General features: G+C 47.6%; 2 protein-coding genes across 13 annotated transcripts in view; one reads left to right on the top strand and one right to left on the bottom strand.

Annotated features, from left to right (window-relative positions):
• Positions 1-24,284, bottom strand: part of TMEM218 (transmembrane protein 218) — a 101,974-nt gene that overhangs the window by 19,680 nt on the left and 58,010 nt on the right. The window contains exons 1-2 of one of the 7 annotated variants that reach the window (XM_068238899.1): positions 10,467-10,573; positions 7,099-7,180 (exon numbers count right to left, since the gene is read on the bottom strand). The exons of 1 other annotated variant lie outside the window; for it this stretch is intronic. The gene's annotated coding sequence lies outside the window, so the exon portion shown is untranslated. 5 more of the 7 variants (XM_068238900.1, XM_068238898.1, XM_068238904.1 and 2 more) reach the window with 5 other exon arrangements.
• Positions 12,513-24,284, top strand: part of PKNOX2 (PBX/knotted 1 homeobox 2) — a 603,376-nt gene continuing 591,604 nt past the window's right edge. For 4 of the 6 annotated variants that reach the window (XM_068238887.1, XM_068238895.1, XM_068238884.1 and 1 more), the window contains exons 1-2: positions 12,514-12,558; positions 19,982-20,090. The gene's annotated coding sequence lies outside the window, so the exon portion shown is untranslated. Of the gene's footprint in view, positions 12,559-19,981; positions 20,091-24,284 lie in introns of those variants that run through there. The other 2 variants (XM_068238894.1, XM_068238893.1) reach the window with 2 other exon arrangements.

Genomic DNA, 24,284 nt, shown 5'->3' with positions numbered 1-24,284 from the left:
TTCACTTGAGCAATGTTCACCTCCCATTCATTAGCCTATAACTTTATCACTACTTATCACAATGAACTGATCTATATCTTGTTTTTTCCGCCACCAATTAGGCTTTCTTTGAGGGGTACATTTTGCTAAGAGCCACTTTACTGTAAATGCATTTTAACAGGAAGAATAGGAAAACAAAACGGAAAAAATTCATTATTTCTCAGTTTTCAGCCATTATAGTTTTAAAATAATACATGCCTCCATAATTAAAACTCACGTATTGTATTTGCCCATACGTCCCGGTTATTACACCGTTAAAATTATGTCCCTATCACAATGTATGGCAACAATATTTTATTTGGAAATAAAAGGTACATTTTTTCCGTTTTGCATCTATCACTATTTACAAATTTAAAATAAAAAAAAAATAGAGAAATATTTCATATTTACATTGATATTTAAAAAAAGTTTAGACCCTTAGGTAAATATTTACATGTTTGTTTTTTTTATTGTAATTTTTTTTTTTTTTATATTAACCACTTTACCCCCGCGCGTACGTATTTCTCCGCCCCTTTTTCCATCCTTTGACAACCAGGGACGGAGAAACACGTACTTTCCGCGTTCCCGACGCTGCCCGCGCTCCCGCTCGTAAACACGCCGCCCGCCGCTAGTAAACACGCCGCCGCCTGCTCGCCCGGAGATCAATGAACGGGAAAATCCATTCCCGTTCGTTGATCTAAGCCCCACAATGACCCGCTGCTCTCCTATGGGCAGCGCGATCATTGTGAGAAGAAACTCACGTGTCCAGCCTCCTTATTCTTCCTCCAAGCTTCCGGAAGGAGGCTTGGAGGTCGCAATAAAGCAAAAAGTTACTGTGGCCATCTTGTGGCCAAATAGTAAACTACACCCTACACATTTTTCACATACAAATAAATGACTTTTACACAAAAAATTAACTCATTACCTCCCACACTCCCCATTTTTTTTTTTTTTGTAATTAAAAAAAAATTCAAAAATTTACAATTAAAAAAAATACATAATTAGTTACCTTAGGGACTGAACTTTTTAAATATTTAAGTCAAGAGGGTATAACACTGTTACTTTATAAACTATGGGCTTGTAATTAGGGATGGACGCAAAACTGAAAAAAATGCACCTTTATTTCCAAATGAAATATTGGCGCCAAACATTGTGATAGGGACATAATTTAAACGGTTTTATAACCGGGACAAAAGGGCACATAAATTTCATGGGTTTTAATTACAGTAGCATGCATTATTTAAAAACTATAATGGCCGAAAACTGAAAAATAATTTTTTTTTCCCCACATTTTTCCTATTTTCCCATTAAAACACATTTAGAAAAAAATAATTCTTGGCATAATGTCCCATCTAAAGAAAGCCTAATTGGTGGCGGAAAAAACAAGATATAGTTCATTTCATTGCGATAAGTAATGATAAAGTTATAGACGAATGAATGGAAGGAGCGCTGAAAGGTGAAAATTGCTCTGGTGGTCAGGGGGTAAAACCCCTCAGTGGTGAAGTGGTTAAACATTTTATTTGGGCAGTTTTGGGAGGGTGGGATGTAAACAATAGATTTATAATGTAAATGTGTGTCTGAGTTTTATTTTTTCTACTTTTACTTTTAGTTGTAGTTTTACTTTTTGGCCACAAGATGGCGGCCATGAGTTTGTTTACATGACGTCACTCTAAGCATAACATACGCTTAGAGAGACGCATGGGGGACGCTACAGCCAGAAAAAGCGAAGCTTCCGAGAGAAGCTGTCGCTTTTTCAGCGGGGGAGAGGAATCAGTGATCGGGCACCATAGCCCGATTCACTGATTGCCTGGCTAACGAACCGTGGCCAGGAGCGCGCGTGATCGGCCGCTGGAGCGCGCATGGTTCTACTAAAATAGGTTAAGAATATTAATTGCAACATGGATATAATTAGGTTTCTTTAATTTTTTACAACACATTGGCCTCGATTCATAAAGCATTACCTCATGCGGTAATGCTGAAAACAGCAGACTTTCCCGACCACTTAGCAATGTGTCAATTCATAAAGGCTGTTACCGCATGAAAAGCTGACATTACCGACCAGGGAGATAAATTACTGACTTGGCTGTAGTTACCTCCAACACATGTCAGCAAATGTCAATTCATAAATCCTTTAACAAGCGGTAAGCCTGACGATAGTTACCGACACCTCTGCTGAGGCATTAACAATGCAAAGTGCAGGGAGTCGTCTGTGCGAGTCATCTGTGCAGGCAGGGAAAGTCTGTGAGTCGTCTGTGCGAGTCATCTGTGCGAGTCATCTGTGCAGGCAGGGAAAGTCTGTGAGTCGTCTGTGAGAGTCATCTGTGCAGGCAGGGAAAGTCTGTGAGTCGTCTGTGCGAGTCATCTGTGCAGGCAGGGAACGTCTGTGAGTCGTCTGTGCGAGTCATCTGTGCAGGCAGGGCAAGTCTGTGCGAGTCATCTGTGCAGGCAGGGCAAGTCTGTGCGAGTCATCTGTGCAGGCAGGGCAAGTCTGTGCGAGTCATCTGTGCAGGCAGGGCAAGTCTGTGCGAGTCATCTGTGCAGGCAGGGCAAGTCTGTGAGGAGTCTGTGTGAGTGATCTGTGCAGGCAGGGCAAGTCTGCCTGCACTGTACCTATGTTGCAGGCCTTATATTTAGGATGTGTGTTTTGAATGTCAATTTTGTACCTTTGTGGTGCGTCTTTCGTGCGTCGCTAGGCGGTTCAGCGCGGCCTCAGCCCCCCTCCGTAAGCGCGCACGGAGCTCCGCCTTGTCCTGGGTTGTCTGGGCGGCGGGACTCCGTGCGGCGCTGTGCGGCTGGCGCGCGTTGTTCCCCCTTTCCCTCCCTGGTCGCCGGTTTGCTGCGACAGGAGGTGGATGGTGTTGGGGGAATGACGTGTGCCCCCGCCATTGGATGGGGGGAGTGGTCGGGCGGTCCCGCCCCTCGGCCCAGTGATTGGTTTGTTAGGTCCATTTAATGTTGCTCTGCAGATAGAGCGGTGAGCCACGCCCCCTGAGGAAACGAGCAGGAAGCTCGTGAAACATGTCGGGGCTATAGCTGGCGTCACCGCTTGTTTGCCCGACTCTCCTGCTGCTCGGACTACTGGGACTCCGTTCATGCACACCCGCCCATGCGATCTTGAGGGGCCACATACAGCATCATTGCTCCACTGCTAGGGGATACTTTTTGATTCTGGAGATCAACCAAGCACACAGCTGCCATTACTGGGACGCCACCTTCAAGGCATTTTTTGAATGAGGAACTGCTGCTCACCGGCTGAAGGCATGTATGCCTGTACGGTACGTACTCAGCCTATGCACATTGACAGTGCGCCCATGATGCTCAGCTGACATGGATGTTGTGATGCTTTTGCTGTCTGTCACTATACAACTGCTTGCTGCATCCTCTACCCAGAGGAGATTCATGTGCTATATGTGCTGCATTTAATCAAGCTCAAAACTTGCATGACTCCTGCTGTGACTAATGCTGCTTTGATGTTCAGCTGATACGAATGCTGTGATGCTTTCTCTGCTTTCTGCAATTGTTCAACCGCTTGCTGTATCCTCTATTTAGAGGAGATCCATGAAACCTGCATGACCCCTGCTGTGACCAATGCTGCCCTGTTGTTACATTTTGTTGCTACATGTGCTTGCTATATAGTCGCTGCTTAGAGGAGGACTGTCTTCAATCTGCAATCGTGGAGGAACTTTTACAAGCAGCCACATGAACTATTTTTGATGTATTTTGAGGTGCACCTCATTCAAGCGCCAGGGGGTTGTTTTGTATGATATGCTGAATGGATGTATGTAGTGAGTTCCCTTTAGTAGTTATAGGGTAGTTTAGGTATTGAGGCCCGGGCAATTTTAAAGATTTTTTTGTATGTTATTTGATACTATTAAAATGTATACAATATTTGATAAAAGCTCTCTTTTGTGTATTTTTGGTATGTACCATCCACCCTGTGTTTCCTTCCTTTAAAGAGACTCTGTAACATGAAAAACATCCCCTGGGGGGTACTCACCTCGGGTGGGGGAAGCCTCGGGATCCTAATGAGGCTTCCCACGCCGTCCTCTGTCCCACGGGGGTCTCGCCGCAGCCCTCCGAACAGCCGGCGACTGTGCCAACTGTCAGTTCAATATTTACCTTTGCTGGCTCCAGCGGGGGCGCTGTGGCGACTTTCGGCACGGAAATAGACGGAAATACCCGATCTCCGTCGGGTCCGCTCTACTGCGCAGGCGCCGGAAACTTGCGCCTGCGCAGTAGAGCAGACCCGACGGCGATCGGGTATTTCCGCCTACTTCGGCGCCGACAGCCATCAGAGCGCCTGTGCAGGAGCCAGGAAGGTAAATATTGCGTCACCGCTGTACGGAGGGCTACAGCGAGACCCCCGAGGGACGCAGGACGGCATGGGAAGCCTCATTAGGATCCTGAGGCTTCCCCCACCCGAGGTGAGTACCCCCCAGGGGCCGTTTTGTCGTTACAGTTCCTCTTTAAAGTTTTGCTCAAGTCTGTGAGGAGTCTGTGTGAGTGATCTGTGCAGGCAGGGCAAGTCTGTGAGGAGTCTGTGTGAGTGATCTGTGCAGGCAGGGCAAGTCTGTGAGGAGTCTGTGTGAGTGATCTGTGCAGGCAGGGCAAGTCTGTGAGGAGTCTGTGTGAGTGATCTGTGCAGGCAGGGCAAGTCTGTGAGGAGTCTGTGTGAGTGATCTGTGCAGGCAGGGCAAGTCTGTGAGGAGTCTGTGTGAGTGATCTGTGCAGGCAGGGCAAGTCTGTGAGGAGTCTGTGTGAGTGATCTGTGCAGGCAGGGCAAGTCTGTGTGAGTCATCTGTGCTGGGCTAAAGAGCAATATCGCCACACTGCTCTACTCTACCGCTCAATGAGCTGCGGTAATTTACCGACCTTCAACTGCAGCTGGGGAAATCTTTATGAATTAGCACACAGACCGGGAAAATACCGAGTGCTGTATTTTCCCGACAAGATTTTTTTTATCGCACTGCTTTTTATGAATCAAGGCCAATGCGTAATTTTAGAGCAAAGGTTATCAATATTATTACAGAAGCCCACCCAGAATCAGAATCAGAATCATCTTTATTGTCGCCGAGTACACCGATTGGTGTGCCCGGAATTGCTTGTGGTTCACATGGCAAATGGCAGTTCGGGAACATATAGGTTATAACAACGCAAGGCAAACATACAAAGCAAACATTTAAAGCAACAGCAAACATATAAAGCAATGGCAGGATTGAGTCTTGGGAGGGTCAGAGTTTACAGCTATGAGGGAGGGTTTCCCTGAGGGCTAGAGTGTCTCAGTGGTCGGACCTGGTGGTGGTGGTGGGGGGGGGTCTTGAGTTTAGCGAGTTCATCAGGAGGACCGCTTGGGGAAAGAAGGTGTTCATGCGCCTGGTGGTTTTGGAGGGGATGGATCTGAAACGGCGTCCTAATGGTAGGGGCTCGAAGTAGCGCCTGCCTGGGTGGGAGGGATCGAGTAAGATCTTGGAGGCCCTTGCCTTCATTCTCATGGAGTAGAGGAGATCTAGCGAGGGTAGGTGGGCGCCAATGATCTCTACTGCTGCGTTTAGCACTCTGTTAAGTTTGTATTTGTCCCTGGCGGTTGCTCCTGCATACCAGACGATGATGGAGCAGCAGAGGATGGATTCGATAGTCGCGGTGTAAAAGCTGGTAAGCAACTCCCGTGGCAACTCCCATCCTATGTCCATGGGGGAGAGTCAGCGAGCGTGGTAGACCCGTAGAGCAGGTGAATATAGTGCGGCAGGCAGTGGAGGCCTGGCTACCTTAGGGTGAGAATCAGAGGATGGGGGGCACACTGCTGTCGGTCCTGGGTGGGAGGTCACCTGGTGGCTGCAGCATTGGTTGGTGGCGGTCAGGTCTGGCATTGTGGTGTCCTGGCTGTGGTGGAGCAGCAGCGTCCTAATGCAGGGGGTCAGAGCCTGTGGCTGCCATCTAGGAATTGGTTTGGATGAGCGATTTACAATCTCACGGTTGCAAAGGATTCTGGGATAAGCAGGTGATTTTGGGTAGAACAAACACTTCAAAATCGCCTGCAAAACTTCACATTGGAGCACAATCGCTCCCAAAATGCTACATGTCCTGCGATAGCAATTAGCTATGATTGCAAGCGCTCTAGTGCAGTGGTCCTCAAACTGCGGCACCCTGAGGCTTTTTCACTGGTGCCCAAACACAAAATGTATAACTTATAGATGTGGCCCACTGCACCTTTTAATATCGGAGGCCTGCATATAGAATAGCAGTGCTGGCACCACCCATCCATATACTATAGAAGCCAGAAAGCAGTCATTCGCTGGCTTCCAATCCAATTCTGCATCAGGTGACACTGCTGTCCAACTGGACTGGTTGTCACCTGGGTATGCTTCACTGTCTGCTGCACAAAGATGTTCCTTCGGGCGCCACATGACTGAATGGTTGCTGATGGGAGGCCACCTCCAGGCATGATTGGGGGGAATCAATACCTAGATTCAATGTAATGTTTTTCAACAACATTTTATGTATGTTCTGGCCCCCCAGAAATCTGAAGTATGTTGACCCGGCCCTTGACCAAAAAAAGTTTGGGGACCCCTGCTCTAGTGGGTTCCCCTCTATTGACTTTTATAGGCAAAGTGTTTGGAATTGCCGGAGATCCAAAAACGATGCCAAAAGTCAGTGGCATAGCTAGAGATCATGGGGCCCCATGGCAAAAATGTAATGGGGCCCTCAGATGTAGGCACTCTCAAGGAATGCCACTCTGCCCCTACCCAGTGTATAGGAGTTAATGGGGCAATTTACATTGCCGTGTAATTAACAATGCACATAGTTCATGGGCACTGAAACAAAGTTTGAGGATGGAGGAACAAAAGAAAATTACTGGTGAATACATTAAAGCAGGAGGATTAGCCATACTATGCCAGGGAAAAATACACATATATAAATAGATAAATACTTGATCTACTTACATAACACATGTATTATACTGTCCACGTTTTGATTTCAGTGAATTTTATATAGTAAATGAAGAGAATTCTGTTCCTGGTGGAAACCATGTCTTTTGCCCACAGTTTGAGGCTAAATACTGATGTCATTTCTTCCCTTAACTTTTTTCTTTCTTTTCTCCTCCAATCACTGAGTCACCTTAGCCTTGCTTGTAAACACAAGTGAGCAGGGGATCATGTTTCAGCTAGGCAGGGAAATAAAGGGAAGAGGAGGAATATATTATAGATAAAAAGAACTGAATGGCAATTAAAGGGCCACTGCTTCTAAGGTACGTGATAACTCCAAACCATAACAGCAGAAAAAGTTTTGAATGCAGGATTAGCATCTTTATCACTTAATACACAGACGAGTTGCTGTTGAAATTTGATTTTTATGGTGACAATCCCGCTTTATAGGAAACCAGAGATAAACGCTTTGGCACAAAATACACATATCCCCTGATAGATTTTACAAAATAAATACTATAGCCGACCCGCGGCTTAGCATACGCCGAGTTGGAGGGGGTAGCAGGCAGGAAGGGGGTATTAAGCACAGCGGCGGGGAGAGGGGGGAATCGGACCCCCCCTCCCTCACCTGGGTCCCCCGTCTGCGCTCCCCCTCTAGCTTAAGTTCAGCAGCAGCTGCTGCTATTAGTAGCAGCGGGTGGGGATGACTCACCTCTTCCGCATTCCACTGTCGTCACTTCCTGCAATGCCGCCCACTGTATTGTAAGTGGACGGCATTGCAGGAAGTGACGACAGTCCGGTGGAACGCACGCTGGAACGCGGAAGAGGTGAGTCATCCCTGCCCGCTGCCTTTTACTAATAGCGGCGGCTGCTGCTGAACTTAAGCTAGAGGGGGAGTGCAGATAGGGGCTCCAGGTGAGGGAGGGGGTCCGACCCCCCCCTCCCCGCCGCTGTGCCCAATACCCCCTTCCTACCCGCTACCCCCTCCAGCTCGGTGGCAAGTGTAGGCCGCCCCTGGGGGCAGGGCGCTACTTCTTCTTCTTGCTTGAAGGTTGAGGCACTTACTCTAATATATATATATATATATATATATATATATATATATATATATATATATATATATATATATATATATATATATATATATATATATATATATATATATATATATATATATATATATATATATATATATATATATATATATATACCTGATATTTTTACCGCTCTGGTGTGCCGGTTTTTTTTTTTTTTTTACTAAAACTCCATGCAAAACACAGTTAATCAGAAAAGCATATTATTTAGTGGGCTGTGTGCAAAATGAAATCACCATTTCTAAAAACCTCTTATGACTAACAAATATAGATAAAAAAAAAAATGTTTTTCAATATACCCTTACATTAGCAGCTCCTCCTATCTCATCACAGCTCTCTGTGATGCCGCAAGTATACAGAAAGGGGAAAGCAGAGCCAGAAGTGGGCAGGCTTGGGCTTGAAAAGACATCAGAGAAGACAGACTCAGCTATAATGATTCCTGAGCAAAGCCAGACTGAATGCTCAGTCGGGGATTTTATCAGGGCTGATAACAAGCAGGCTGAACAGTGAAGAATGAAACAGAGAGCAGGGTAGGTGTTTTCTCTAATGTTCCCACTGATATATATGGTAAAATACATGAGGGTGCTTGGTCTCTGGTTCACTTTAAGTCCCACCTGGGCCCCCTATGCACCAGGGCCTTATTGCTATTGCTACGCCCCTGCCAAAAGCATTCAAGTGTGTCCGAACCCTGAGGGCTCTTTTACCCCAAAGAAGTTTGCACCCATGTTTTGCGAATGCATGTGTTTTGTGGGTCGCAAGAGCATGTATTATTGCATGCTAACAAACTAATAAAACATGAAGTTAGGGCTGTTTTCCACATGCAGTGTCGGATTATAATCGCTTGTGGATCACAAAGCCCTCTCTGTTCTACTCTACTAATGGTAATCGCAAAGGTACATTTCCATTAGTGCACTGAGACCTGATTTTTCAAGAGTTGGTCCTGCATTTTTTTGTTTGTGCTCGTGTTGAACACAATCACAGCGTGACACCCAATCAGTTGTGCTATAATTGTGTGAGTTGGGCGCACTAGGGATTGCGATTTTATCGGAATGCTGATACCTAGTGGATAACACCTAAAAACACCCACACAAACATATTGGGCTCTATTCTCAAAGAGCCAAAAGTACCGCAAAATTTTACCGCTATATTCCCGCCAGCGGTAAACTCCGCATTTTTTCAGCATTCACTAACATTTTCCGCATGTTTGCCGCATGCGGGAAAAAAGATGCGGAAACAGCCATTATTCATGCGGGAATCATGCGGTAAAAAGGTCGCATGAAAAAGTGTTTAAAAAAAAATAAATTAAAAGTCCAGCAAGCACAGCCCTTAAGCCTCCACACTTCATTAAAGTCAATGGGATTCGGAATATATCACCTACTACTTGTAGGTGATAAAAAAACGGTAATTAACGACGAAATGATGCGCCTGAACATTTTTGAGAATTGATCTTTTACTGCGGAAAATACCGACTTTTGCGGAAAGTTTTCCGCATGAATCCCGCACTTTTACCACACTTTTTCCGCATGCGGGAAAAACATGCGGAAAATTTAGAGAATGCAAACTTGACGGTATTTTGGGTGCAAACTTCCCGCATGTACTTTACCGCATGCGGGAAGTCTTTGAGAATAGAGCCCATTGTGGTTTCTGTGTCTGAGGTTACAGCCCCTTTACCAGGCTGGTTTCTGCCCCGCTGCTAACCCAAGCCTGTACTTAGTGTGACCACATCCTGTATACATTTCTCTCCCTCCCCCAAGAGCAATTCCCCCTATCCCCCCTTGTGGGTGCCCCCCTCTGCACTCCCCTTATGGTGGCCCTGCTTCCCTGTAGTTCCCAAATGGATGCCCTTACCTATGCTCCCGCAGTGACAGTCCTGCCTATACCCCCATGATGGTGACCCCACCTATGCCTGCATCATACCTCCCAACTTTTTGAGATGAGAAAGAGGGGCACTTAAGCCACGCCCCTGATCACACCCCCTAGTCACGCATACCATAAAGATTTCATGAGAAAAATATGTTGTTTTATAACTCAAACCACACTGGTCCTTTCTATCCTGGTTCATTTTCCTTCATAGTAACATTTTAAAATTAGAAATATATCAATTTAAACGATGGGAATAAAGTTTAGAGTCAATCAAACACATTTTAGTAGAGAAATATATATATTTACATAGACAGAGGGACAAAGTCCTGAAAGAGGGACAAATGAGGAGGAAAGAGGGACAGAGCTCCAAAAGAGGGACAGTTGTGAGCAATGTGCACTGTGCCTGTACCCCCTGATGGCAGTTCCCCTTTCCTGCCATGAAAAGGCTGCCTGTCTTCCCCAGTGTAGTGTGTGAGGCTGAGCTCAGTGCTGGGACCTCTCAGCAGAGCAATCTCTCCCCTCTGCCCCCTCCAGGCGGATACTGACCCTCCCCGGAGTCCCTCACTACCTGCCTCTCCGGTGCTCCTCACATCCTGCCCGCTGCCATCATCACAACCAGCGGAGACCAGCCCGACCAATCCGCGTCCGCAACACACCGGGCTCTCTGCGGCTCCGCCAATCACTGCGCCCGTCTCATCAGCCGCTCCATCGCTGATTGGCTGCGTCGCGTTCCCTGGCAACAGCCTGGCTTGGCGTCTGTAAGGCCTGAGTGCTGCGCAGGTGATGCCCAATTCCCATCCCTTTTCTACATACAGATACCAACTGCCCCACGCCTGGCTGCCCACCCCTTCTCCATGTGCAGATCCCTCCCCCTCCAGTCTGCCCACCCCCTCTCCATATAGATCACATCCCCTCTCCATTATCCAGACAGGCTTCCCTCTAAGCCAAATCTGGGATGTTCTTTTCCCCTTCAGGCCCCATTCACACCTAGAATCGCACAACACCGGCGATTACCGGTAGCGTTTTGCGGGAGTGATTTTTCCGCGAACACAGAAAAATCACTGGACACTGCAGCATTTTGGGAGCAAATGTGATTAGCGGTGCTATGCATGCTAATCGCGATCGCTAATAGGCGGCAAAACGCTGCATGTTACGCGTTTGCGGTTAATGCTAACCGCAAACGCGGCAGTGAGATCACTGCCATAGGCTTACATAGGCTAATCGTTTTAAAAAAAGGCTAGCGTTTTGCGCTGGGTGGGAATCGCGCGATTCCTGCTCAAGTATGAACGAGCCGTCAGGCCTCATTCAAACGGAAACGCAAGCGTTTTTGTGCACTGTTTTTTTCCCCCTCCCGGCGCTTCACTGTGCTCTGCATTTTTGTAAGGGCTCTTTCACATTAGACAACGCGTGCAGGAGCCTTTCTCCTGCACGCGTTGAATAGCCTGCAGCGTGTCATCGGGATGCTGCGGTGCGACGCAGTCAGCGACGGTAGCTTTATTCACTCGATGGGAAAACTCCGGCTCCCAGCGGTTCAATGCTCCTGGGTGCGTTGAACCGCAACACACCAAAATGCAGCGTCGGGTGTGACAGGTAAAATGAAAGTCTATGGAAGTCTATGGACTTTCATTTTACCTTGGTTAACACAAAGTTTGGACTTTGCGTTAAAGCGCAGGAAAAGGGCTCTAGTGTGAAAGAGCCCTCAAAAGCGGTTTTCTGAGCGGTTTTACAGAGCAGTTTTGTAATTCACTCCCTGACGCAAGTCAGGAAGTGAACTCTTTGACCCGGAAAAGAATAAATACAATGTATTTATTCCAAAAAACGTGAACGCAATCGACGCATAAAATGATTTAGTGAGCATTTAGCGCTCTTCCTATACCTTCCATTAAAGCAAAAATGCCCCAAAAATGGTACAGGCACCGCTTTGCTGAACGCACAGCGAGCGACCCGCGCTGATATGAACCTTCTCATAGGGATTCATTGAACAAGTGTTTTGTGGTTGATTTTAAGTATCGCCTGCGCTTGAAAAAAGCCTGAAAATGCCCCTAGTGTTAATGAGCCATCAATGTATACCATTTAGGCCCCCTGCACACTTGCGTGCTGCATTGCGTTACGCTTCCCTGCCGCAAGGGCCATGCAAGTCTATAGAGACTTGCACATAACGTGTAGTGATGTAGGTGAACACTGCTCGCAAGCGAACACGTATGGGCAGCCTGGCCCTGTACTACTTCCAGGTCGCACTGTCCCGCAGTAGTACGCGTGCCTTAGCCTGGACGCATTCATTAGTACGCATGCCCTGGCCTGGCGGTGAATGTCCTTGATGTCACGAAACGTGCCCGGCCACAGGCACGCAATCAAGGACGCGCATGCGTACTGATGAACGCGTCAGGGCTAGGGCATGCGTACTACTGCGGGACATTCCAACCCGGAAGTAATACAGGGTCAGGCTGCCCATAGGTGTTCGCTGGCAAGCAGTTCGCCAGCATCACTATTCACAGCGGTGCGACGTAAGTATCCTATTGCACAGATTATGCAGTAGTGCAGGTCAATGAGATTATGCAGTAGTGCAGGTCAACGCAGTAAGTGTGCACGACGGGAGCGCAGTGCGAAGCGGTGCAAATGCATCCCAGGGACGTACTTTCTGCCCAGCTTGCTAACATTAGGTATGCAAACAACCTACAACGAAGTAAAGAAAAAGAGTTTCACTGACCTGGGGCTTCTACCAGCCCCCTGCTTCTGCCTTGTGCCCTCGCCAGTACTCGACGATCCTCCGTTCCTAGGAAAGCAAACGAGGACGCGCGTGAGAAGAGACGCACAGGCACAGTGGCCCGCTGACTGTCAGCCGGCAGAAAACAAAACTAAGCTGCGGTAGGGGAACGGAAGGTCGTTGTGAGTACCGGCACAGCACAGGGTGGCTGCAGGGGGCTTGTAGAAGCCCCAGGTAAGTGAAACTTTACTTCGGTTTAGGTTCACTTTCAAGTGGACATTATCTAGTGGTCCATGTGAAGTCTTAAATGTATGCTTGATGGTTCTTGGCCTAGGCAGCTGATCAGGGCCGACTCTGCAGAGAATCTGGCATGTGTACGGTGGCCCCTGATCTTCCTGATGTGTCGCCGAGTGACCCTAATTGGCATATTCGTCTCTGTCACATGCAGGCCAAGGGCATTGTTTTCCATCTTACCCCATCAGCTCCAGATCTCTCCATCGTGTGCTGCGCCAATGGCTCTTCCCCATAGCAACAAAACTTGTCCATAGGTCACCGACATGTCTGTACAGAACTCGGCCCAAACTGTCACCTAAAGGATCAATTCCTGATACTGTGCGCTGCCTGCGCACATTACATATTGTGTTAATGTTTTCATTTTTTTAAAGAGAGGGCTGTAACAAACAGGATGCAAATGCATAGAATGCCTCAAAAATCAACAGTTCCCCAGAGAATGACTGCTTGCATACAGTCACAGGTGTACATTGCTTAAAGGGATACTTAAAGAGACACTGAAGCGAAAAAAAAAAGATTATATTATGATTTGTATGTGTAGTACAGCTAAGAAATAAAACATTAAGATCAGATATATCAGTCTAATTGTTTCCAGTACAGGAAGAGTTAAGAAACTCCAGTTGTTATCTCTATGCAAAAAAGCCATAAGCTCTATGACTTTCAAAGTCGTGGAGAGGGCTGTTTTCTGACTTTTATTATCTCAACTGTAAGTGAACTATTTACTTTTTCTCTGCCAGAGGAGAGGTCATTAGTTCACAGACTGCTCTGAAAGAATCATTTTGAATGCAGAGTGTTGTGTAATCTGCACATATTATAGAATGATGCAATGTTAGAAAACACACTGTATACCTGAAAATAAAAATATGAGAATATTTTCTTTGCTGCTAATCTTCTAGTAATTATTCATAGTACACAACCAATTCACTATATCATATATTTTTTTTCCGCTTCAGTGTCTCTTTAAGCCTGTGTAAAAAAATCAGTTTTACTGACCTGCAGCTTCTACCAGCCCCCTGCAGCCGTCCCGTGCCCTCGCAGTCACTCATGGATCCTCTGGTCCCCCGCCGCCAGCTAGCTTCATTTCGCCGACAGGCATGACCACACGTAGCCTTTTTCAGGTTCCCGATCGCAATAGTGTCCTGCACCTGCGCAGGACGCTATTGTGGGCAGGAACGCGAAGAAGGAGACATGTGGCTAGGCCTACGCAGGCACAGTAAGCCTGTCGGCAAAAACGGAACTAGCTGGTGGCGGGTGACAGGAGGATCCGTGAGTGACTGCGAGGGCACGGGGCGGCTGCAGGGGGCGGGTAGAAGCTGCAGGTCAGTAAAACTGATTTTTTTACACAGGCTTAATTATCCCTTTAAAGTGGACCTGAACTCTTGCACAGGACAGAAGGAAAACCTAGAGAAATGCATCCTGTATGTATTCAGAGAGTTTAGCCTGTCTAATTCCCCCTCATCTGTGTCTAATCACATGTGTAATTTCATCTTTCCCCTGTGTCAGCTGGCTGCCTCGGAAGATAAGCTCATTTGAAAGCACAGGATGTTAACAATATGTCTGCTTCCATGAAAGCAGGAAGTAGAAACACTGCAGATCTATTGCAGTATTTGTATCAGCTGTAACAAATAAATTATTTTCGTTAAAGGCTATTATGCTGTTGCACATATTTTAGAGCAGAGAGGAAGTTCTGAGTTCAGGTCCGCTTTAAATACTAGGCTCCCATTGCAGTAGTGCCATTGTTTTGTTAAATGCTATGTCACCACTAGAGGGAGCCCAGCCACCATAATAGACCCCAGAATTCTCCTGCTGTCACTCCTCTGCAGTGTTCAGTGTAAGAGCCAATTCCCACTTGTGCCATGCCGCGTGTGTCTCCGAGCACGCATCCGAATGCATGATGTGAAAAAATTCTGATAATCATCCTTTTATATTCCAGGTGAATTCAGAAGCAGCTTATTGATTTCATTGGGCAACAATTACCCATCTGACTTCACTCCGAGTCGCCCCTAGCGGAAACTAGCCTCTAGGCAGAGGAGAGGGGAGGATAGTGTTAGTGAGAGGAGAGGGGAGGATAGTGTTAGGCAGAGGAGAGGGGAGGTTAGTGTTAGGCAGAGGAGAGGGGAGGTTAGTGTTAGGCAGAGGGGAGGTTGGTGTTAGGCAGAGGAGAGGGGAGGTTAGTGTTAGGCAGAGGAGAGGGGAGGTTAGTGTTAGGCAGAGGAGAGGGGAGGTTAGTGTTAGGCAGAGGAGAGGTAGGGGTTAATGTTAGGCAGAGGGGAGGTTAATGTTAGGCAGAGGGGAGGTTAGTGTTAGGCAGAGGGGAGGTTAGTGTTAGGCAGAGGAGAGGGGAGGTTAGTGTTAAGCAGAGGAGAGGGGAGGTCAGTGTTAGTGAGGAGAGGGGAGGTTAATGTTAGGCAGAGGGGAGGTTAGTGTTAGGCAGAGGAGAGGGGAGGTTAGTGTTAGGCAGAGGAGAGGGGAGGTTAGTGTTAGGCAGAGGAGAGGGGAGGTTAGTGTTAGGCAGAGGAGAGGGGAGGTTAGTGTTAGGCAGAGGGGAGGTTAGTGTTAGGCAGAGGTAAGGGGAGGTTAGTGTTAGGCAGAGGAGGGGGAGGTTAGTGTTAGGCAGAGGAGAGGGAGGGGTTAGTGTTAAGCAGAGGAGAGGGGAGGTCAGTGTTAGTGAGGAGAGGGGAGGTTAATGTTAATTAGAGGAGAGGTTATTTTTAGGCAGTGGAGAGGGGAGATTAGAGGTTCAATAATAATGTTCAGTTTTCTAGTTTATTTGACCAAAATGATCATATCCAATGAAAATGTAAAAGAATCATTTTTTCGATCAGGAAAAAAAATCGATTATGCTTTTTTTCAATAAAAATCCAATCGGACATGTTGGAGAAATCTTTATATTCGATCTAATGGAATATTCGTACATAATTATCTAATTTTAAAAAAATGAAAAAATTGTACGATGTATGGGCACTATAAGACAGAGGAGAGGGGAGGTTAGTGTCAGGCAGAGGAGAGGGGAGGTTAGTGTTAGGCAGAGGAGAGGGGAGGTTAGTGTTAGGCAGTGGGGAGGTTAGTGTTAGGCAGAGGAGAGGGGAGGACAGTGTTAGGCAGAGGAGAGGGGGAGGATAGTGTTAGGCAGAGGAGAGGGGGGGGGGGGGTTAGTGTTAAGCAGAGGAGAGGGAGGGGTTAGTGTTAGGCGGAAGAGAGGGGAGGTTAGTGTTAGGCAGAGGAAAGGGGAGGTTAGTGTTAGGCAGAGGGGAGGTTAGTGTTAGGCAGAGGAGAGGGAAGGTTAGTGTTAGGCAGAGGAGAGGTGAGGTTAGTGTTAGGCAGAGGAGAGGGGAGGTTAGGATTAGGCATAGGAGAGGGGAGGTTAGTGTTAGGCAGAGGAGAGGGGAGGAGGGTAGTGTTAGGCAGAGGAGAGGGGAGGTTAGTGTTAGGCAGAGGAGAGAGGAGGTTAGTGTTAGCCAGAGGAGAGAGGAGGTTAGTGTTAGGCAGAGGAGAGGGGAGGTTAGAGTTAGGCAGAGGGGAGGTTAGTGTTAGGCAGAGGAGAGGGGGAGGTTAGTGTTAGGCAGGGGAGAGGGGAGGTTAGAGTTAGGCAGAGGGGAGGTTAGTGTTAGGCAGAGGACAGGGGAGGATAGTGTTAGGCAGAGGTGAGGGGGAGGTTAGTGTTAGGCAGAGGAGAGGGGGGGGGGGGGTTAGTGTTAAGCAGAGGAGAGGGAGGGGTTAGTGTTGGGCAGAGGAGAGGGGAGTTTAGTGTTAGGCAGAGGAGAGGGGAGGTTAGTGTTAGGCAGAGGAGAGGGGAGGTTAGTGTAAGGCAGAGGGGAGGTTAGAGTTAGGCAGAGGAGATGAGAGGTTAGTGTTTGGCAGAGGAGAGGGGAGGTTAGAGTTAGGCAAAGGAGATGAGAGGGGAGGTTAGTGTTAGGCAGAGGAGAGGGGAGGTTAGTGTTAGGCAGAGGAGAGGGAAGGTTCGAGTTAGGCAGAGGAGAGGGGAGATTAGCGTTAGGCAGAGGAGAGGGGAGGTTAGTGTTAGGCAGAGGAGAGGGGAGGTTAGTGTTAGGCAGAGGAGAGGGGAGGTTAGTGTTAGGCAGAGGAAAGGGGAGGTTAGTGTTAAGCAGAGGAAAGGGAAGGTTAGTGTTAGGCAGAGGAGAAGAGAGGTTATTGTTAAGCAGAGGAGTGGGCAGGTTAGTTTTAGGCAAAGGAGAGGGGAGGTTAGTGTTAGGCAGAGGAGAGGGGAGGTTAGTGTAAGGCAGAGGAGAGGGGAGGATAGTGTTAGGCAGAGGAAAGGGGTGGTTAGTATTAGGCAGAGGAGAGGGGAGGTTAGTGTAAGGTAGAGGAGAGAGGAGGTTAGTGTTAGGCAGAGGAGATGAAAAGTTAGTGTTAGGCATGGAGAAGGGAAGGCTAGGATCGGAGTGTGGGATGTTATTGTTAGGCAGAGGAGAGGGGAGGTTAATGTTAGGCAGAGGAGAGGGGAGGTTAGTGTTAGGCAGAGGAGAGGTGAGGTTAGTGTTAGGCAGAGGAGAGGGTAGTATAGTGTTAGGCATAGGAGAGGGGAGGTTAGTGTTAGCCAGAGGAGGTGTGTGTGTGTGTGTGTGTGTGTGTGTTTGTGTGTGTGTGTGTGTGTGAGGGAGGGTTAGTGTTGGGCAGAGGAGAGGTTAGTGTTGAGCAGAGGAGAGGGGAGGTTAGTGTTGGGCAGAGGAGAGGGGAGGTTAATGTTAGGCAGAGGTAAGGGGAGGTTAGTGCTAGGCGGAGGAGAGAGGGAGGTTAATGTTAGGGACAGGAGAGGGGAGGAGAGTGTTAGGCAGAGGAGAGGGCAAGTTAGTGTTAGGCATAGGAGAGGGGAGGTTAGTGTTAGCCAGAGGAGGTGTGTGTGTGTGTGTGTGTGTGTGAGTGAGGGTTAGTGTTGGGCAGAGGAGAGGAGAGGTTAGCGTTGGGCAAAGGAGAGGGGAGGTTAGTGTTAGGCAGAGGAGAGGGGAGGTTAATGTTAGGCAGAGGTAAGGGGAGGTTAGTGCTAGGCGGAGGAGAGAGGGAGGTTAGTGTTAGGGACAGGAGAGGGGAGGTTAGTGTTAGGCAGAGGACAGGGGAGGATAGTGTTAGGCAGAGGTGAGGGGGAGGTTAGTGTTAGGCAGAGGAGAGGGGGGGGGTTAGTGTTAAGCAGAGGAGAGGGAGGGGTTAGTGTTGGGCAGAGGAGAGGGGAGTTTAGTGTTAGGCAGAGGAGAGGGGAGGTTAGTGTTAGGCAGAGGAGAGGGGAGGTTAGTGTAAGGCAGAGGGGAGGTTAGAGTTAGGCAGAGGAGATGAGAGGTTAGTGTTTGGCAGAGGAGAGGGGAGGTTAGAGTTAGGCAAAGGAGATGAGAGGGGAGGTTAGTGTTAGGCAGAGGAGAGGGGAGGTTAGTGTTAGGCAGAGGAGAGGGGAGGTTCGAGTTAGGCAGAGGAGAGGGGAGATTAGCGTTAGGCAGAGGAGAGGGGAGGTTAGTGTTAGGCAGAGGAGAGGGGAGGTTAGTGTTAGGCAGAGGAGAGGGGAGGTTAGTGTTAGGCAGAGGAAAGGGGAGGTTAGTGTTAAGCAGAGGAAAGGGAAGGTTAGTGTTAGGCAGAGGAGAAGAGAGGTTATTGTTAAGCAGAGGAGTGGGCAGGTTAGTTTTAGGCAAAGGAGAGGGGAGGTTAGTGTTAGGCAGAGGAGAGGGGAGGTTAGTGTAAGGCAGAGGAGAGGGGAGGATAGTGTTAGGCAGAGGAAAGGGGTGGTTAGTATTAGGCAGAGGAGAGGGGAGGTTAGTGTAAGGTAGAGGAGAGAGGAGGTTAGTGTTAGGCAGAGGAGATGAAACGTTAGTGTTAGGCATGGAGAAGGGAAGGCTAGGATCGGAGTGTGGGATGTTATTGTTAGGCAGAGGAGAGGGGAGGTTAATGTTAGGCAGAGGAGAGGGGAGGTTAGTGTTAGGCAGAGGAGAGGTGAGGTTAGTGTTAGGCAGAGGAGAGGGTAGTATAGTGTTAGGCATAGGAGAGGGGAGGTTAGTGTTAGCCAGAGGAGGTGTGTGTGTGTGTGTGTGTGTGTGTGTTTGTGTGTGTGTGTGTGTGTGAGGGAGGGTTAGTGTTGGGCAGAGGAGAGGTTAGTGTTGAGCAGAGGAGAGGGGAGGTTAGTGTTGGGCAGAGGAGAGGGGAGGTTAATGTTAGGCATAGGAGAGGGGAGGTTAGTGTTAGCCAGAGGAGGTGTGTGTGTGTGTGTGTGTGTGTGTGTGAGTGAGGGTTAGTGTTGGGCAGAGGAGAGGAGAGGTTAGCGTTGGGCAAAGGAGAGGGGAGGTTAGTGTTAGGCAGAGGAGAGGGGAGGTTAATGTTAGGCAGAGGTAAGGGGAGGTTAGTGCTAGGCGGAGGAGAGAGGGAGGTTAGTGTTAGGGACAGGAGAGGGGAGGTTAGTGTTAGGCAGAGGAGAGGGCAGGTTAGTGTTAGGCATAGGAGAGGGGAGGTTAGTGTTAGCCAGAGGAGGTGGGGGGTTAGTGTTGGGCAGGGGAGAGGAGAGGTTAGTGTTAGGCAGAGGAAAGGGGAGGTTAGTGTTAAGGTGGCCACTAACGGTCCAATTTCTATCGAAAAATAGTTTGAGCGATCATTCTGATTAGATTGGTTGTAAATGATCTCCATTGGTAGACACAATCGATTATGAATGAATGAAAAAAATGTCGTCCGAATGAATTTTCGTCGAACCAAAATTTGGATTTTCTTGTTGGTTGTGATAGATAGGAAGCAAAGATTGGTTCGTTGATGGTGTAGTGAACGATGTATTACAATATTTCACTTCCGATCAGAATTTCGGATCGCTCTAACGATTTTTCGATAGAAATTGGACAGTTAGTGGCCAGCTTTAGGCAGAGGAGAGTGTAGGATAGTGTTATGGAGAGGAGAGAGCAGGTTAGTGTTAGGCAGAGGAGAGGGTAGGATAGTTAGGCAGTGATGGTTAGTGTTAGGGAGAGGGGGAGTATAGTGTTTGGCAGAGGGGAGGTCAGTGCTATGCAGAAGTGAGGTGTAGGTAGCACATTGTAAAGAAGGTGCATTTTCTGTCACCACACTTGCTTTTAGCCTAAACTTTATTTCTCTCCACTCCTTCCATGCAGGTGTGGAAGAATTTACAAGAAGAGGAACTTCTCTGCTTGAGTTTTGGAATAGAGATGAAGTTGAGCTGTGCATTTGTAAGCAGCAGCCAGTGGAGGCAGCGTGTGGCATGTAAGTACAGCTGATGGAAGTCTCGTCATTAGAGGGAATACAGGGAACAGTGACACCATAGAACGCTGTGACCTTCAGATTCCGCGTTACGCCATAGTCACGCCGGGACGGGGAGAGAACTGCTGACCGGCCTCATTACACTTTTGTCTGTTTAGCAAGCGGCATTTAAAGCTCTTGAATTTGGCTGAGGTGGTTTTAGTGGCCCCTCTGTGACACTTACGTTCCACACCTGTGGCCCTTGATTGGCTGGCGATGCTTAGGGCAGGAGAAAAGGCGCTGACGATGAGCCAGAGAGGGCTGACGATCAGCCGAGTGCGGCGTATGCGGGGGAAAACATTTCCAGGCCCAATCCTCAGATCTGCCATTACGCCGCGGCATTGTTTACTGCTAAATGAGGAGATGATCCGGCTGCGGCGGCGCTCAGCGCTTCAGCCAGAAAACATAAAGTTTAAATAACTAAAGCAGCAACTTTCCACTTCCTCCAAGTGCTTTATGTGTCGTAGCCCTTTAAGCTTTCCCAGTTTCTTAGTAAATCTCACCTCCGGGAATTCTTCTGTTTGCTTTCGGATAGTGTGGAGAGGGGTTAAAACTTCATGTGTGTTTTTATTTGCTGTTCTGTGTCCCCATCCGTAAGAACTTTCCTTCACAGAGGGTAGTGGAGAATTTGGGCGCTGGGGAACCGGGCACCATAGACACCCATACAAATTGCAGGTATTAGGGGAAATGTGGGAGCAGGAAGGGCTCGAAAATAGCCGCAATTTGTATCGTGCGCCCAAACAAACTTCCCCTGATTTTTACTGTTTTTTGTGGCAAAGGCGGCATGTGTATCGGGAGGTTTGCGGTGTTGGGACAACGATGAAGGCTGGGTGGGGGTATTTTAGATTTAGTCATTGCTGGGGGGTGGGGGGGTAGTGGTTTTGCAGTAAGTTAGGTATAGGCAGTGTGTGTGTGTGTGTGTGTGTGTGGGGGGGGGGGGGGGGGGCAGATAGGGCTAGGCATCAATAGGGCGGTGGGTTAGGCATTGGAGGGGGGTGGTTGGGCTTAAAGGAACACTATCAATTCCTAAGTGTTCTAAAATGACAAATAATGTTTAAAGCGGATCCGAGATGAAAAACTAACTATAACAAGTAACTTGTCTATATATCTTATCTAAAGTTTAGATGGTTTACACAGCCTAATCAGCCTAATCCCTTCTCCTCCTCTATCCTCCCCTCTGCCTCTGAAATCAATGGCTAGTAACACCTCCCCCTCCTCCTGCCCAGACTGAGCTCCCATGAGCCCTTGCTACTGCCAAGGCTCTCTGAAAACCTGTGGGTGTGGCTTTTTTAGTTTATAGGGAATTAGAGTTTTAAAACAAAAAAGTATTTGGCTTGAGGAATGCCCTATAAACAATAGGAAAGGAACACAATTATGCAATGTGTAAAAGTTCACCTCGGATCCACTTTAAGTAGCTGTGTAACCATTTTCCTACTTTTCATGTTAAAAAGCAGAGGCAAAAGCTTTAACTCATTGTGTGTAGATTCTAGCTACTTTTGGAATGTCCCATTTGCAAAGGTATGAATCTCTGCTGTCTGACATGCTAAGAACAGTGTAATATTGAAGCAGAGTTATAGGAAAAAAAGCCTGTCAGGTATCAGGTTTCACTCACACACAAATACAAATGTTTATGTTGCACATAAAATACATTTCCTCGGCTCTCTGTGAGAGAAAGCTCTGCCTGTCTCTGACTGAGCTCTCTGCAAACACAGGATTAACAGATGCACTGTGAGGGAATTCCCCCCTCCCCTCATTGCTCACTCTGGCATTAGAGCAGGCTGCACTCAGAAAAGTGTGAAATAAATTAGATAACAGTAAACAAAGAGATAAGAATTCAAATGTATACACCAGTACTTAGCAGCACTTCCCAAACATTTCCTATCTCAAGTGAAAAAAACATGTTAATTGATAGTGTTCCTTTCAGCATCGGTAGGCAGTTGGTTAGGGTTAGGCATTGGCCTGGTAGGTTGGCTAGTGCTAAGGTATCAGTAGAGGCAGTGCTTGTTTGAGACAAGGGTTAGGTTTAGCATTAGCATAGCCCTGTGTAACAGATTCCTGACTACTAGATACACTAGATAGATACAGCAGTGGCATTTGGTGATTACGTCAGTTCTGCTTTTCCATCAGAACAGTATTTCACTTTCCTTTTAATTTGGGTGGAGGATGCTATAAGGCCTGGGACCCACTACAGATCTCTGATTGCAGTCGCTCAGCATTTTTTCTAGCGTTTTGTAAAGTGATTTTAGCAGCGATTCTCTGCGATTTTTGTAGCAAATTCAGCAAGGGATTTTGGGTAAGCTGACAGTTTCTGGGTAGAACAAGCGCTGCAAGAGCCCTTTTGCTCCAATCCTATACTTAAAGAGTACTTGTATGGGAAAAAGTGCCCCTTAAAGGGGCACTATGTTGAAAAATTTTAAAATTTAAAATACGTGCAAACATAGACAAATAAGAAGTAAGTTTTTTCCAGAGTAAAATGAGCCATAAATTACTTTTCTCCTATAATGCTGTCACTTACAGTAGGTAGTAGAAATCTGACAGAAGTGACAGGTTTTGGACTAGTCCATCTCTTCATAGGGGATTCTTAGGGATTTATTTATTTTCAAAAGCACTTAGTGAATGGCAGTTGATCTGTCCAACTGCCAAAAAACTGTGCAGCGAGTAGGAAAGCTGGCTAACATCATTGTTTAAATCCTTTTTAGTGAATATCTTTATAAAGAATAAAAGCATTGCTGAGAATTCCCCCATGAAGAGATGGACTAGTCCAAAACCTGTCACTTCTGTCAGATTTCTACTACCTACTGTAAGTGACAGCATTATAGGAGAAAAGTGATTTTTGGCTCATTTTACTCTGGACAAAATGCACTTCTTATTTGTGCATGTTTGCACATATTTAACATTTTACAGTTTTTTTGCCATAGTGCCATAGAACTCTCCTCTTCCCCCATCACCCTCCACCGGAGTGTTCCAGCACTGGCTTGTCGACGTCTCGCGCCTGCACAGTAGCATGGACCTGCTGGGACTTTGGCGGAAAAAGTCGAGCCTGATTGGGTCCATGCTACTGCGCGTGTGCGAGTTATCTGCGCAGCAGCACGGACCTGATGGGCTCAGCTTTTTTTCCGACGAATCTGAAGCAGTGTGGCCGCACGCCCACGATCTTTGAGGTCTTAACACTGGAATGTTCTTGTTGGAGGAGGATGGGGTAAGGGGGGTGACACACTAATAAAACTCTTCCAGAGGCTTCCCCTACCGAGGTCAGTATGTACCATATATTCCGGCATATAGGATGCTCCAGAGTCCGGACTACAAGACACACCTAGGTTTAGAGGGCAAAAACCAGGGGGTCAAAAACATACTAAACCTAGTGCACCCATGGGCCAGGAGTGTTTTGCACATGTTCTCCCCAAAATATTGTGCCCCCCTTGTACCTCATCTGTCCCCCATGTGTTCTCCTGTGCCTCCTCCACTCTCCCTTGTGTCCCGTCCCCTCTCTGTGTATAGTTACAAGCAGTGGCAGCGCGGCTCACCTTATCCATCGGCTCCAGGGGGCGATCACAGACCTCTCTTCTCCCTCACTGCTCAACTAGTGTCGGTCTCTGCTGATGACACGATCAGCAGAAGCCAGCACTAGAGGAGCAGGAGAGGAGAGGTCTGTGATCGCCCCCTGGAGCTGTGGATAAGGTGAACCGTGCTGCCATTGCTTGTAACTATACACAGAAATCGGAGGGCACACGTGGGGACAATGCAGGGAGTCCCCGACATTGCAGCAGGTCGGCGGTTCGTATCAGCTGGTGTTTGTAAGTCAGGGACTCCCTGTATTTGGCATATAAGATGCAGGGACATTTTCTCCCCCTTTCTGTGTCTTATATGCCAGATAATACGGTAAATTGTGGCATTGCTTTAACATTGAATCGCGATTGCTAGCAAAATGGTGCAGGCACCGTGATTGTGATTTGGCCAAGTTGCAATTGCTCCAGTGGGCTCACCTCTACCCACTTTCTTTGGCATAGCAATTTATATAATTGCTGGCAATCAGCAGCGATCGCAAAGCGCTGCTGAAAAGGCTCTACTGGGTTCTGGGCCTCACAGTTACTATATTTTTATTATTATTACTATTTAGTATTTATATAGCGCCAACATCTTCTGTAGCACTGTATAGAG

Source organism: Hyperolius riggenbachi, chromosome 6, assembly GCF_040937935.1.
Source record: "Hyperolius riggenbachi isolate aHypRig1 chromosome 6, aHypRig1.pri, whole genome shotgun sequence".
NCBI lineage: Eukaryota > Metazoa > Chordata > Amphibia > Anura > Hyperoliidae > Hyperolius > Hyperolius riggenbachi.
Note: the sequence above shows the minus strand (reverse complement) of the source record. Positions and strands in the feature narration are given on the sequence as shown.